This window comes from Rhinolophus sinicus, linkage group LG04 (assembly GCF_036562045.2).
Source record: "Rhinolophus sinicus isolate RSC01 linkage group LG04, ASM3656204v1, whole genome shotgun sequence".
NCBI lineage: Eukaryota > Metazoa > Chordata > Mammalia > Chiroptera > Rhinolophidae > Rhinolophus > Rhinolophus sinicus.
In genome coordinates this window covers 6,951,165-6,967,066 of record NC_133754.1, presented here as the reverse complement: position 1 = coordinate 6,967,066, position 15,902 = coordinate 6,951,165, and the positions used below count along the sequence as shown (strand labels likewise).

Genomic DNA, 15,902 nt, shown 5'->3' with positions numbered 1-15,902 from the left:
AAGATCATGTCTGTTTTGTTCATCTCTTTCATAATGGTCTTTAAAACTGGCGCATGAGGTAGCTTTATTTAAAATGCTTCCCTATCAAATTATTGTCCAACTGAAAAAAAAAAAAAAGTACACAATGAATCAGAATCACTTCCCTGTTGAGGAAACTTGGAAAGTTATTCATCCTCTCCGACCCTTAATTTGTTTGGCTGTAAATTAAAGTTAATGCACTCTCTTTAGCCAGATTGTTACAAGGAGTAAAGATGATTCGTGCGACGTGCCTGAAAGTTGGGTGCTCAATAAATGACTGTTTTCAATTATGATAAAATGGGAACCCAAGCACACCACTGTTTCTCCCTGGCACCTTGTTTTCTGCCTTCATAACGAGCACATTTCATCTCCTTTCATCCCGAGTGCTACACATGGCCTGACACACAGTAGACGCTTGGTAACAGTCGGCAGCATTGAATTAAGGAAAGGTGCTATTGTGTTTTTAATAAAGGAGTATACTTAGTGCCAAAATAATTCCAGAAGCCAACCTTTACACCCATGTTAGCTCATTGACTTTTTTTTTTTTTTTTGGACTGGGAATATAATCTCAACAGAAAACACCCCCTCCCAACAGGTCCAACTACAAAGAGAACAAAGTCCAGATGCATCGGGTAAGAGCCATCTTTCCTGACAGGAATTTAATGCATCTCTGCTCCAGGAAGAAGCCAATAATTGAAAAGCCTGCCGGTCAAGACAAGCAGAGCACTTAGACTGAGGAGAGAGTGATATTTTTGCTTATCTTCCAAAGGAAAGAATGAGTTGATAAGAGAGAACAGTTGTTTTGCTCTGAAATAAGCCTAGGGCAAAACATACCCAACCAAAGCCAGTCCTTCTTTTTTCTTTTCTTTTCTTTATTTTTTTTTCTATTTTATCCTCCCCTCCCCTCCTCTCCCTCCCTCCCTCCCTCCTTCCTTCCCCTCCCTCCCTCCTCCCTCCCTCCCCCTCCCCTCCCTCCTCCCTCCCTCCCTCCTCCTCCCTCCCTCCCTCCCCTCCCTTTTCTCTCCTTTCTTGTGCTCACAGAAACCCCTCACACTCCTAAATCTGCACCCACTGTTCTGTCCTCTGACTTCTTAGTCCCTTGAGGTGACAGGGCATCTCTGAGCACCTGTCCAATTGACCTCACAGGTGGACCCACTCTCATGACCTGAGGGAGGAGCAGGGCAGGATGTTCAGTGACATTTCTTTGCCATCTCAAAGGAATTCCAGGTATTATGAAAACCAAATGTGCCTGCACATAAAACAGGCTGCATGTGTCTCAGGAAACTAACACTCATCTCTAAAGGACCTATATGTGTATGAAGCTATCAAGTTTTCCCATCCTACCATCTTCAAAGTAACAATGAAAACACAATTCTTACATGTCTAGCTTTTCCAGCTGACTCTAGGGTGGCATTTGCTGTCTAGTCTGCCATCAAATGGCCTCACAAAACTAATCTTTTTGTCAGGTTTCTTTCTGTTTCCTCTATCACACACCCCGGTGGGGTGGAGGGAGCGGGAAACGTGGGCTAGAGAGGGAAGAAACGGAATCCTGTGGTGGCCTGGGTCACAGGCCTAGTCTGGGGACCCTGAGTCACTGTGAAAGGTCCACTGGGAGGACTCGGCTTTCCTAGAGTCCTGCTTCTCTCCCTGCTTTTCTGCCAGGTGGCAGGATTACACATTTCACAAAGCAAACCCAAAGGTCACATATGGAGAAATGACAAGAAACTTTTAGAAACTGGATGATTTTTTAAAAATTGGAAGTCCATGCTGTTGTATTTGACAACGTGCATATACCCAGGGCAGGGGACGGGGGGGTGGAGGGAGGTGAGGAAAAGGCAATTGGTGTTTGAGTCAGAAAGGTGTTTCAGAGGAAGGTGTCACCTCCAAGCAAGAAATGCATGTCTATTATTAGCACCCGCTGTCCTCTCTCCTCGTTTACCCAATAAAACCAGCCAATTAGTGTGAGCTCCAGGGACCTCTGGCAGGAGTGGGGTTGGAGGGGGGAAGGAGGGGGTGGCATTTCAATTGGTTGACGTTTCCCCTACAATGGCTAGGGGCAAGAGCGTTGTTTGTGAACGTTTGATACACACAATCATGGATCAGCATTCAGTCAGGTCTAGAAAATTCAAACGTTCATTATTAATTGAGCCCTTAGATTGTGCCAGGTGATATATAAGTGCTGGGAATATGGCGGTGAGTAAGGCCCTGGACTATATATTGTAGTAGGAAGAGACAGGAAATAGACAAGCTAAAAATTAATTTCAAATCGTGATAAGGGCTAGGAAGGAGGTACAACCTGGTCATTGGACAGAGTGACTGGACATGGAGTGGAGGCAATTCTAGGCAGGTCTGGAGAAGGCACTGAACGCCATCTTAGGGAAGGTGGCATTCTAGCTGAAAGTTGAAGATCAGAAGGAGCTGCCAAGCTCTGGTTCTAGTCAATAGCACTCAGGGAGCAGATGCAAATGCCCTGTGGTGACTGTTCCGGGTAAGCGGGGAGTACATACCCGGAGCCTGGTACACGATGGGCCAGGGGCTTGAGAAGAGGTCAGTGCAATAGCAGCAGATCCCACAGGGGCTGTGGGTGGTGGGAAGGAGCTCCCATGTCACTCTAATAGCAAAGGGAGGTCATCAGAAGGGACCTAAATCAAAATAAGTGTCCTTGGGCCCTCACTGCATGTTTCCAGCTCACCACTTTCTAAGGCAAGCTCACCACTTGCCTTGCAGGCCTCTGCAGAATCAATGGCACAGAGATACATTCCCTGCACCCCCGACGTCTGCTTTATCCTGATTTGTGATTCAGTCAAGACTGAACTTTGATGACAAATCACTTACATCTAAATAAACCTATCTTTTAAAAAAAGACCTCTCACCTACCACCACACTCTCACTTAACATTCTTATATTGTAAAATGGCTTCAACAGCAAGACACAGGAACCAGGAACTAGTCAAAACTCTACTAATGGACCTAAATTATCCTTCTCACAACAACCCTGAGATGGACTGGCCCAGTCCCGGTGTCAGATGGGATTTCCTGGAAATGAGTGCCATCTGCAAAGTCTCTCCGACACGGTTAAGCCAGGCTGGACGAAACCGCCTCTCTTCCCATATGAGCTGTCAACATCTCCCTCTGGAGTAATCTGGGGTTGTTGTTTCAATAAGCATGCAAGCTCATCATTTGTTAAGCTGGCTCAGCCACTCAGCCAACCATTAAATCACACCAGAGGCAGGCTGGACCCATCTTCTCTTCTCTGAACTGGATCCTAGTGAAGGTCTCCAAGAACCCACCCGAGGACCACAGACCGGCTTGGGAACAAGGCTCATTAGTGAAGACTGAATTCCGTTTCCAGGAGGAAAGATTTTCCTAACACAGTCAACTACTTTTGTCACGTTAATATTCTTAAGCCTGTATCTGCTTAGGTTTCCTTAGATGAAAAGAAACCAGAGACAAGGTTAGGGAAAGGAAATGGTTTCAAACAGCCAGGAAGCCTGCAGGAGAACACGTGAACTTAATTTGTGCTGCCAGATAAGTGACAAGATATGTGTATAAGGGAAGCAAACGTTTAAAAAACTTCATCAGTGATGTGTGAAGATAAAATTTATCTTTGATTGAAACAGGGAACTGATAAAGACATCACAGAGAAGGATCTGAAAGAGCAGTTGCTCAGTAATCACCAGATAAGACAAACGGAGGCTCAATTCTCCGTCCATGGAGAGTGCTTCCATTTTGAAATGGTGAGCACACAACTCAGGAAATTTTACTATTTGAAATGAGTAGTTTGAGTTAACAATAATGATCAGATATCTATATTCTGCCTAAATGCACACTTCAGATAGTTCACAAGACTTACGGAGACTGAATAAGAGGTGGTCTCCCCACAGGTGCTTCGGGAAAGTGGGAGTCTCCGGTGTGAGATAGCATTGCGACCCCCAGAAGAGAGAGGTCTGAGACCCTACGTGCCATCAGGTAAGGTAGGCCTACGCTCGGTGTGCAGGCCTGAATTTCCCACTGCCAGGGGCAGCCGTGCTGGGAACCGAAGTCCTTCCCGCCAAGAGGGCAACTAGAGAGCATATAAAAACCAAATGACGCTTTACCTAAAACGAGTGCGTTCCTAGATCTAAAATTGGGTTAAAGACTTTTTTGAGTGTAATTGATGAAAATTATGTTCTGAAGTAAGGTAACAGTTTTAGAACGGAGCTTAAATGTCAGATTATTGGAACATATTAGAGACGAAATAAGCATCCCTTTCAGAGGAAACATACTTCTGTGTTTCCCTGAAAATAAGACCTAGCAGGACAATCAGCTCTAATGTGCCTTTTGGAGCAAAAATTAATATAAGACCTGGTCTTATTTTACTATAATATATATAATATATCTTATATAATATAATATGATGTAATACCGGGTCTTATATAAATTTTTGCTTCAAAAGATGCATTAGAGCTGATTGTCCGACTAGGTCTTCTTTTCGGGGAAACAGGGTTATTTGGAAGCTGTCACATTTTTTTGTTTGTTTGTTTGCTTTACATCAAAACTAACAAAATTTCCTGAAAGCAAAACAATTCTTAAAACAAAACAAAACATTTTATTAGCACTATACTGGTTTAAAATAACAGAAACCTAACTCAAAGTAGCTAGAGTGAAAAAGGGTATTCATTGGCACACTTAACTGAAACATCCAAGTGATATGGGTTCAGGTATGTCTAAATCTAGGTGCTAAATTATATTATCAGAACCTTTCTCCATCTGTTAATTCCATTACCCTCTCTCTGCACTGGCTTCATTTTTAAGCAGCTTATCTTTAATGGAGGCAGAATGACTACCAGAAGCTCCAGATTTATGTTGTATCATATAACAACCTACATTTAAAACAAACAAAAAAAAACAAAACCTTTTTCCATGAGTTCCACAGATGTTTTAGCACTGGGTCTTATTAAGCTGTCTTGGTTCACATGCCATCTCCGGGGTCTGCAGGGTGAGGACGTAATACTCTGAATGGCTGGCTGGTCCTGGGGGCCTAAACCCCCCACCCTGAAGCTGGAAGATGACGTCAGTACCACTTGAACTTTATAGGTTCGGAAGAAACCTGGATCCCAAAGGAAAACTTGAGGTGCTACTACCAAAAAAGGAATGCACACTGCCACGCAAGACCAACAAATTCTATATAATGTCCCATACCATTCTCGCCTTTTAACTGTTTCCTCCCTTTTCACCATAAGCCCATGAAAACTGAGCACCAATACTTCCTTCTGCAAAAACCCTGCCCTAATTCCACTGAATTGTTCACTTTAAAATGAAAACAGGATACTGAAGAAATATCTGCACTCCCACGTTCATTGCAGCATTATTCCTAGTAGCCAAGACATGGATACAACTTAAGTGTCTGTCAATGGACGACTGGATAAAGAAGATATGGTGTACACTTACAGTGGCATATTACTCAACCATGAGAAAGAAGGAAACCCTGACATTTGTGACAACGTGGGTGGGCCTTAAGGGCACTGTGCCAAGTGAGGTAAGTCAGACAAGACAAACAGTGTAAGATCTCACTTACATGTGGAATCTAAAAGAAAGCTGAACTTGTAACAACAGAGAGTGGATGGTGGCTACCAGGGGTTGGGGGTGGGGGGAAATGGGGAGAGGCTGTTTAAGGGTACATTCTTGCATCTAGAGGATGAATACATTCTGGAGATCTAATAAACAGCACAGTGATTATGCTCAGCAATCCTGTTATAAACTAAAGTTGCTAAGCCACTAGATATAGATAGATAGATAGAAAGATAGATAGATAGATAGATAGATAGATAGATAGATAGATAGACACACACACATAACATAAATGAAATACTGAGCATAATTCCCACATGTCTCGTCCTCAGTGTCCAATGAAAATGCAGACTATCGCACAATAATCCACTTCCAACAGCTCAGGTTTCAGAACCATCCACTTCAAGTTGAACTCTCATGATCCAGGTTTGAACCTACACTGAATCCCACATTCAGGTTCTATTGGTCCAGGAAAGCCCGAAACCAAGGCGCTAGGGTCAAGGAAACACTATGATATTAACTGCGCAGGCACGGTGCTGGGTTTCTTACACACATGCAGAGTCCCACCATGTGCAGGATTTCAGACAACAAACATGGCGTCTTCCTCCAGAGCTCACCTGGGCAATTCAGTCTCAGGCTGGAGAGATAGTGGGCTGTGTAGGACTTCCCTAGAGATGGTACAAGTAGGCAGAGAACCACATTTGCTATTCTTATTTTTAATTGAGGTAATATTGATTTATAACATGATGTCATTTTCAGGTGTGCAACATTATAAGTTGATATCTGTATACAACACGCTCACCACCAAAAGTCTACATGTGACCCCCTTTACCCATTTTGCCCTCCCTCCACACCCCTTCCCCTCTGGTAACTATCAATCTGTTGTCCATATCTATAAATCTGTTTTTGTTTGGTTTTGTTTGTTTTTTACACTTTTCACAAAGTGATAACTCCCCTTCCCCAAGCTACTACCCCTCTGACATCCTATATAACTGTTACAATATCACTATCTTCCGTATGCTATACTCCACCTCCCGTGACTACATATACGTATATATATATTTTTTCTTATAGTTGACGTACAATATTATCCTATGTCAGCTTCAGGTGTACCGCTCAGTGGTCAGGCATCTACACAGTCTATGAAGTGATCCCCCAATAAGTCCAGTGCCCATCAGGCACTTTACATAATCTTCACAACACTGTCGATTATATTCCCCAACTTTATTTCATATCCCCATGACTATATCGTGGCTACTAATTTGCTCTTTCTAATCTCTTCACCTTCTCCCCCATCCCCTCCACCCTCCCATCTAGCAACCAACGGTTTTCTTTCTCTATATCTCTGAATCTGTTTCTGTTTTGTTGGCTCACTTATTCTGTGCTTTAGAGCCCACATGTAAGTGAAATCACATGGTATTTGTCTTTCTCAAAGGCAAATTTTGTTTGTTTGTTTTTAAATTCCTCATATGAGTGAAATCATAGGATTTGTGTCCCTTTCCATTGGACTTGCTTCACTTAGCATAATACCCTCCGGGTCTGTTCATGGCCTCTGAAGGCCCTTTCCGAGCACATATCTTTCCCATCTTGCTCCTGACCGCAGCTGAGGTCCACATAAGCCTTGCTTGAATAAGATGCAACTACATTGCTCAGAGCCTCAGCCAACTGCCACAAAAACTCTCCGAGTTAAATTATTACTGGCCAGTTTATACAGGAGGAGATGGAGCCTCCGAGAGGTTAAGGCACCTTCCCACAGTTACGTGCTTTAAGAAGTTCAATTCTCCCCCTTCTGTCGAAGATCCGAAGAGCTATCTCAGGATATTTGTTCAAAGCAAAAGAGCTATGGTTTCTATTGTGTTAAAGCGAATCGTCTCTGTCTGATGAATCTTTTGATAAATTACAGTGGTCATTTACATCACCATTTTGTGCTACGAAGGCAAGGGTTTCGTATCATCTGTTTCTCAATTGTATAAAAGTTCACATCATAAGCAACACACATTTACAGAGTAAATCCCCAGTGTGATGGTTTTACCCCAACAACATCCTTCAAAACTATAATAACTCAAAAGATCTTTTTTCAGAAAGTTTAGATAACTCTTAAAAGGACACACAATCCTAAATTTAATTTCACGTGGGGCTTTTTTAAATAAAATCAAAATTGCAGATGCTACTTCAAGAAATGCTTTCTCAAGTTCTCCTCCAAGCACAGCACACCTCTCACAGAACATAGCCGACCTTCGTCCATGGCGAGACTTCAAAATGGAGCAATGAAATCAAGTTTGGGGATTATTTATCCTCTAAAAATTACATGGCACATTTCTGCTCCGTGAAGCTACTGACCTTTTAAAGCTACAGAGCATTTTTATACATCAAAAACATTTTTTTCACCTTAAAAGGTATATTATCATTTTGTCAAATTTGATAGAGGCTTAATAAGCTGCAACAGTTGGTGAGCAAAGCAAAAGAGCATTTGGCATCTTAACACCACTCAATTGCACAAAACATCATGGCAGCACAATCGGCCACAGAGCTGTTCTCGCCTCCAGGGGCTTCCGTGCAGCTCTTTTCCTTCCAGGAGAGGATGGGCCCAACTCACACACAAGACCGTTTTGACTTAGTGTATATATGTAAGCTGAGTGTGTTTAAACTCTCTTCACAAACACGTGTAAATCCCCCCAGCCCCCGCCCATCTCTTGCTTCTTCAGTTTAGAAGACATTACTTTTATAAGGAGCTGGGTGTTGTCCCGAGCCTCTGTATTTTGATGTCCTGCGGCCCTGCCCTGTCTGTAACTGAGGCCTCGGTGCCTATGCCATCTCCAGCTTCTGCCAGAAAGGAGCAGGGACCTTGAGCCCAGCTGCCCTGAGAGATCGCTGGTCTCTTACCCACCCTCTTTGCAGGCTCTGGCTGAGGCAGGAAAATGCTTAAGAAGACGATGCTGAAGTATTATTTACGGGCAGCCTCAGCCTCACAGTGGGAGATGTTCTCTGATGTCAGGGAAGGGGCAAGCCGAGGAGGCCTCACACCAGTGGGTCTTTAAACTCCTAGAAGCCACAGACAAGGGCTCACCTTTGCTGTGGGAGGTCAACAGCACATCATCATATATTCATTGCTCTGGAGGCGGTTAGCTAACAAAAAAATCAGCCTTTTACTATATTCCTAGAACCCCCTCCATCTCTTTCATTCCATATGGTATTTCTTCCCTTTTTCTTTCTCATGTGCACAAAATTTTAGGGTCAGAAGAGATCTTGAAGGTTAAATAATTCAATCCTCTGGCTACACTTTCTCCTCCCTTTGTCTGGCTCCCTCTCCAGGCCCCAGCTTGCTTCCGCTCATGTGTTTTCCCTCTTTCCACTCGATCTGACACTGCTGCTGCCAATAAGGAGGTAGGATCAGGCCACACCTGCATATAAACCGTAGAACCAAGAAAGCCTGACACAGGGGTTTAGCCAGTGTCATAATGTAAGGTCCAGGACCAACCCACTCAAAAAGGTCCACCTGACCTCTTTGTCCTTTATCTGTCTGAATACATTAAGGAAAGAAGAGGCACTCAGTTATCTACTGAAATAATAAGTGGATGGATGAACGTTTAGCCAAATAAGTAGCACATCTGAAGACTATCATTCTCCTTTAAAATGGAAACACTCCCTCAGCAGAATTCGTTGGTCACAGATACCTTACTGTGAATGAGTTTATCTATGACTTTTTCTTAATTTCACTAGCCATAATAAGATAAAAACTAGCACTTTATAATGACACTGAGAGGGCCAGGTAATGTTGGCGCCTGGGGAATTTGAACATGGAGGAGTGGGCAGGGGGTTGAGAGGTCCTGAAACAAAATGGGACACCGTAGGCACCTAAAGACAGATGAGAGGGAGCAGCAGGAGAGGGAACAACATATAAAAAGGAAACATGACAGTAAAGTTGAACAGAAATGTTACTATTTCATTTAGGATTATATACCTGTAGTTACAACCTCTATATACTGAACTGGAGAAATTACATGGAGCCGTCTAAGAAGAAGTCATGGCAAAAGTTTAAGGTGAATGTAGGACAACCACCATCCACAGCTATTTTAATTTTCCAAAATGAAAGAAAACAAACCAAAAAAGAAAAAAGAAAAAAAAAAAAAAAAAGCTACCCCATAAGACAGACTGGGCTGGCCACTTGGCTGCCCTGATGACAAAGTTGCAAGAGAAAGGTCACACTTGGCTGGCTCGCTTCAATATGTCTGCTCCGTCCTTTTTGATGTCATTTGTAAGATTCAGTTTTGCTTTGGTTTCTGGTTTTACAAATTGTTAGTTCCTGCAAATAATGACAAGTAGAGGGATTAAAGGAAATGCAGGAAAATTGACCAACAAAACGTGTGGCATAAATCAGGCACGCAGTGATGTTTACTTAAGGCAGCTATGTTGAAGTATTGTTTGTCTTTTCCATTCTAGGCCTAGAATGCTGTGAAACAGCACAAAATATCTTTCCAAGTGCATTAATGTCACTTGGGGTAAAATACAAAAAATTGCAAGTGGGTCCTGGAGAATGAGGCATTCCTTGTTATTTCCAAAGAGATCCCATAATCTCCTTTCGAGATTGCAAAGAGAGTTTCCATCCCCTCCAAAGTGTATATGGGATGACACAGGCAGATATAGGTGAAGATCCAGACATACATCTAATCAGAAGGTACAACAGATGCCAAAATAGAAAGAAACCTTACTTACATAGCAGCAGTCCAGGCTGCAACCCTATTGCCGTCTACAGTTAGCGCATAAGAAACCCTTCATTACCTATGATGTGATTGTAAATGGTTTTTTTTAAAAAAGGCATCACACCAAAAAATTGTTAGAATAAACGAATTCAGTAAAGTTACAGGATACAAAATCAATATACAAAAATCAATTGCATTTCTATACGGTAACTACAAACTATCTGAAAAAAAAATAAGGACAACAATCCCAATTATAATAGTATCAAAACTAATAAAATACTTAGAAATAAATTCAATGAAGGAGGTGAAAGATCTCTACATTGAAAAGTATAAGACATTGATAAAAGAAATTGAAAAAGACACAAATAAATTAATAGAAAGCCCATGTACATGAATTGGAAGACTTAATGTTGTAATGATGACAATACCACCCAAAATGACTTACAGATTTAATGCAGTCTCTACCAAAGTCCCAATAGTACTTTTTACAGAAATGAAAAAAAAAATTCATCCTAAAATTCTTAGGAAATCTCAAGGGACTCTAAATAGTCAAAACAATCTTGAAAAAAAGAACGAAGTTAGAAAGCTTATACTTTCTGATTTCAAAACTTATTATAAAGCTACGGTAATCAAAACAGTATGGCACTGGCATAAAGACAGACACGTAGACCAATGGAACAGAATGGACAGCCCAGAAACAAATGCTTGCATATTGATCAAATGATTGTTCACAAAGGTACCTACACTACACAACGGAAGTCTGAAGTCTCTTTAACAAACGGTGCTGGGAAAACTGAATATTCATATGCAAATAATAAAATGGACCCCTAGTTTACACCACTCACAAAAATTAACTCAAAATAAATTGAAGATTTAAGTGTAAGACCCAAAACTGTAAAACTGCTAAATGAAAACTGGGGGGAAAGCTCCTTGACACTCGTCTTGGTAACAATGCTTTGGATATAACACCAAAATCACAAGCAACAAAAGCAGAAATCAACATAAAACTAAAAAGCTTCTGCACAGCAAAAGAAACAATCAGGAAAACAAAAAAAAGCCACCTACAGAATGGGAGAAAATATTTGCAAACCATCTATCTGACATGCCGTTAATTTCCACAGTATCTATGGAACTCATATAACTCAATAGCAAAAAAACAAACAAACAATCTGCTTTAAAAATAGGCAGACAGACATTTTTCCAAAGAAGACATACAAATGGCCAACAGGTATACGATAAGGTGTTCACCATCACTAACCATCAGGGAAATGCAAATCAAAGCCACAACGAGATAATCTCCTCATATTTGTTAGAATGGCTGTTATCAAAAGGACAAGAGAAAGGCGAGGTGAGAATGAGGAGGAAAGGAAACTCTGGTGACCTGTTGGTGGGAATGTAAATTGGTACAGCCACTAAGGAGCACAGTATGTAGGGTACTGAAGAAATTAAAAGAGAACTACCAGATTATCCAGCAATCCCACTTCTGATTATGTAACTGAAGGAAATGGAATAACTATTTGGAAGAGATATATGCACCCCATGTTCATTGTAGCATTATTCACAAGAGCCAAGACACGGAAACTATGGAAGTGTCCATCAACAAACAAATAGATAAAGAAAATGGTGTGTCTGTGTGTGTGTGTGTGTGTGTGTGTGTGTGTGTGTGTGTAATCAGCATTATTCAGCCATAAAAAAAAGGAAATTCTGCCTTTCGTGACAACATGGATGGACCTTGAGGGCATTACACTAAGTAAAATACATCAGACGGAGAAAGACAAATACTGTATGATCTCACTTATGAGTGGGATCTAAAAAAGCTAAACTCATAGAAATAGAGCTTAGAATGGTGGTTGCCAGAGGCTGGAGTGGGGGAAAAGCGGAGATGTTTGTCAAAGGGTACAAACTTCCAGCTGTAAAATGAGTAAGTTCTGGGGATCTAATGTACAGCATGGTGACTATAATTCGCAATACTGTATTACAGACTTGAAAACTGTTAAGAGAGTAAATCTTAAATGTTATTACCACATGGAAGAAAAAAGTAAATATGTGAGGGGATGGAGGTGTAAATTAACCTTAATTTGGTAATCATTTCATAATATATGTGTGTATCCAATCATCACATTGTATACCTTAAACTTACATATGTTTATGTCAATAAAATCTCAATAAAGCTGGGGGGTAGGGAAAAAAGGGTTATGTTTCTATAGTACCGTACAATTTACAAACTAACTGGACATTCATTATCTCCTTTGACTCTTATAATATTTTGTATCTTTAGTCCCAAAATGATGAAATTGGTACCCAAAGGACTTATATGGCCACTACCAGGACACACAGTGACTGGTTGCAAAGCCCGGAACCAGACGTGGTCTTCTGACTCCTAGCCCATTATAATTTGTTACATCAGCAACGTTTCTCTTATTTTCAGAATTGGGCTAATTATACCTTAGACAATAATTAAGACTTCAAAATACAAAGTCGCCTTCTCTATAACAAAATGTTTCCATTTTTATCATGTCTTTTTACCCAAGAGCTCAAGTGCTAAATGATATGTTCCTGAACATAGGTACCTTGAGATAACAAATTTTAAAAAGTGACTGTAAAATACACTGGGAATCCACGGATATACCAAAGCTTTCATAAATAAAAAGAAGTTAGTTAGGATCAAGGAGAGAAGCTACAGAGGAAAAGTGCTATTATTACATCTCCTTCACTGTGTCCTAATAATCACACAGAAGACAACTGCCATCAGTAGCATATGTGTCCTCAACCATTGGTGTTCTCAACCCTTGCTTCTTTGCCTCATACCTAAATGTACAGTACTTCTGTGTATTATGTAAGGACTCTATTTATACATGTGGACTTGACTAATTAGTCTATAAATACTTGACTGTTACCCACTGCTTTGGTAAGTGATATAATTGCAGAGGGAAAGCCATAGTGTTTATGGTCAATCAGATGACAAGAAAGGGAATATGGTCTTTCAACTGAGTAAAATGGAAAACATTACGTGGCAAGATAGAAGCTATTAGCAGGATCGATATTTCTCTGAGTACCTTAATAAATCATTGCATCAAAGCCCTGACACAGGATGGAGAAAACCTCAGTCTCCCCACATGGAAGTGTCCAAATCGGAAAATAAAATTCAATTGAAATTACAAAGACTTAATTGGTGCACAAAAGAAATGACAAGTTACAAAACCAGGCTCCAAATTCTGGATGTGTTAAGAGTTTGTGAATCATTAGTGCAGGAAGAAAAGCAGCAAGACAAAGAACACTGCTACGCTTGGGGCGCACGTTTATAATTGGCAGCTGGTAAACATGTATGACTGCTCCACGGCAGCTAGGGTTGGCTACTGCGTTACCAAGACAGCACAGAGCAAGAGAAATCGAAGGAAAGGGAAGCTCAGCAGTCAGAGCCGACCTCCTCCCGCATATCACACGTCCGATCTCCATAAACATCCCCTGCCTTAGAATTCTCTCCTTCGGGGGTGCTTCCCTAAAATGAAAAACATTTTGATGCCACAGAGACATTCGAAGCACAGCCTGAAGCACCCCATGGTGAGCGCTAACTGTAAATAATATTATTTTTCTCTAAACCATTAACCTCTCCCCTTCTCTTTGATACCTCCAGGAAAACAAGCAAGCAATTAAAAAAAAAGAAAGAAACAAAGAAAAGAAAAGGTACTGGGCTTAGTTGTCTAATTGTTTTAACTAGAGAACAAATTAATTTTCTTTTCTAATATGCAACAAAAGAGAAAAGAAACTTTTTTTTTCCAGTGAACACTAGGCTTTCCCTTAAGGACACTACATTTCTTTCTCTGTAGAGATGACCATAAATATTGACACTATTTTTGACTCTTCTACAGCTTTGATGTTGTACTTATAATGTGTAATTTAAAATGTTTTTTTTCTTCCAAGCTCAAATTACTTCACTGCAGCTTTCTCAACTCCCACAGCAAGTTAAAGCTCGGAACTAAGACGCCACATCAGGAGATTGGTTTTGAAAGGCAAATCAGCAACAAAAGAAGGTAAGGCTCCCTCACATCTTAAAATATTTCTCCATGATTGGTGAACTCTTTCTCTCATTCAGTAAACATTTAACAGACCCTTCAATATGAGAGAAGTTTGATGTTAATTACATCAAAGAAAGTTCCCAGACGGTTCTGCCCTCAAAGAGCCTGACAATCTAAGTAAGTACGTAAGGCACAAAACACTTAAAAAGTTAAATGGCATTACAGTATTTAAACTACAATACAAAATAAAAGTTGACTGTCACAGGCACTGTGTATAATTATGCACCAAAAAGTGGCTACAGTAAGATTTAAAGAAGAAATCTCTATTGGCAGGGGTTCTCAGGGAGAGGGTGAAAGATCTGAGCTAAAAAGCATTTAAGTAGGTGAAAAAGAAAATGACAAATATTTCCATCAGTAGGAAAAGCAAGGACAAGTAGGTGAACCACGCAGTCCCATGTGAAGCGGAAGGTTCTCGTCGCACATCAGAGGTGGCGAGGGGTAGAGAAGTCCACCTTGAGGAGCAGGAAGGGCAGCGGCAGGACTGAGGAGCCCCCAGGTGGGGCAGCTGGTACCGAGGGCGGGAGAAGAAATGGACAGCCAGGCGCTCTCGCCATCTCCAAGTCGGGGAGCATTGTGGGTGCAAAGCAAGAGTATCCTCCACATAAGAGAGACGTTTCATTCATGGCTAGGAGGTGGTGGGGGTGGTGGTGGGGGTTCCATAAAGGAGACTGAAGCTACCGGGACTCCATGGAAAATGGGTTTCAGAAGACCCAGGAGCAAGCGGCAACTTCAGGAAAGGGCACTGGGAGGATGGTTCTGGTAGAAGACACGCCCTAACAGGCATAGAAATGAGTGCAGGAGAGAGGACCGCCCATCGGGAGGATGTCCCTGCGGCAGGGACAAAGATGGCAGAGATGAGAAGCACGGTGGCTTTGGCTGATCTGGCTCGGGATGTTATCCTCGCCGGGCCGAACCGGGAGCTTCGCTGCGCTGAAACAGCCGGCTCCCACCTTCCCCATCACGAGGGAGGGTAACATCCTAAGACGCTTTACAGTGAAAACTGCGGGGTCCCAGGCGCTTAAGGAGCTGGGCTAAAAGCACATTCATTTGGCAGCTGAAAGAAAAACCAGGAATGGTGAGCAACAAGATATAGGGAGTTTTTTGGGTCAGCAGGTCATAGCTGATGGGGCCTGTGCTACTGACTACCATGTTTCCCCGAACATAAGACCTAGCCGGACCATCAGCTCTAATGCATCTTTTGGAGCAAAAATTAATATAAGACCCAGTATTATATTATACCAGGTATTATATTATATTATACCAGGTATTATATTATATTATATTATATTATATTATATTATATTATGTTGTTATACCAGGTATTATATTGTTATGTTATATTGTATTATTATATAAGACCCAGTTTTATTTTACTATAATTTTTGCTCCAAAAGACGCATTAGAGCTGATTGTCCGGCTAGGTCTTTTTTTCGGGGAAACACGGTAGGACTAACGCGCTTCCCCACTCATACATAATTCCTGCCTTATAACATTTCAGCAAATCTCGGCCTACTACCCACTGACACAACAAAGAGTCAGAAATCACAACAGGGTCGGAG

The 15,902-nt window shown here is 41.5% G+C and overlaps 1 protein-coding gene across 4 annotated transcripts in view; it reads right to left on the bottom strand.

Annotated features, from left to right (window-relative positions):
- ENOX1 (ecto-NOX disulfide-thiol exchanger 1) overlaps positions 1-15,902 on the bottom strand; it is a 511,619-nt gene that overhangs the window by 298,580 nt on the left and 197,137 nt on the right. The window lies entirely within an intron of this gene.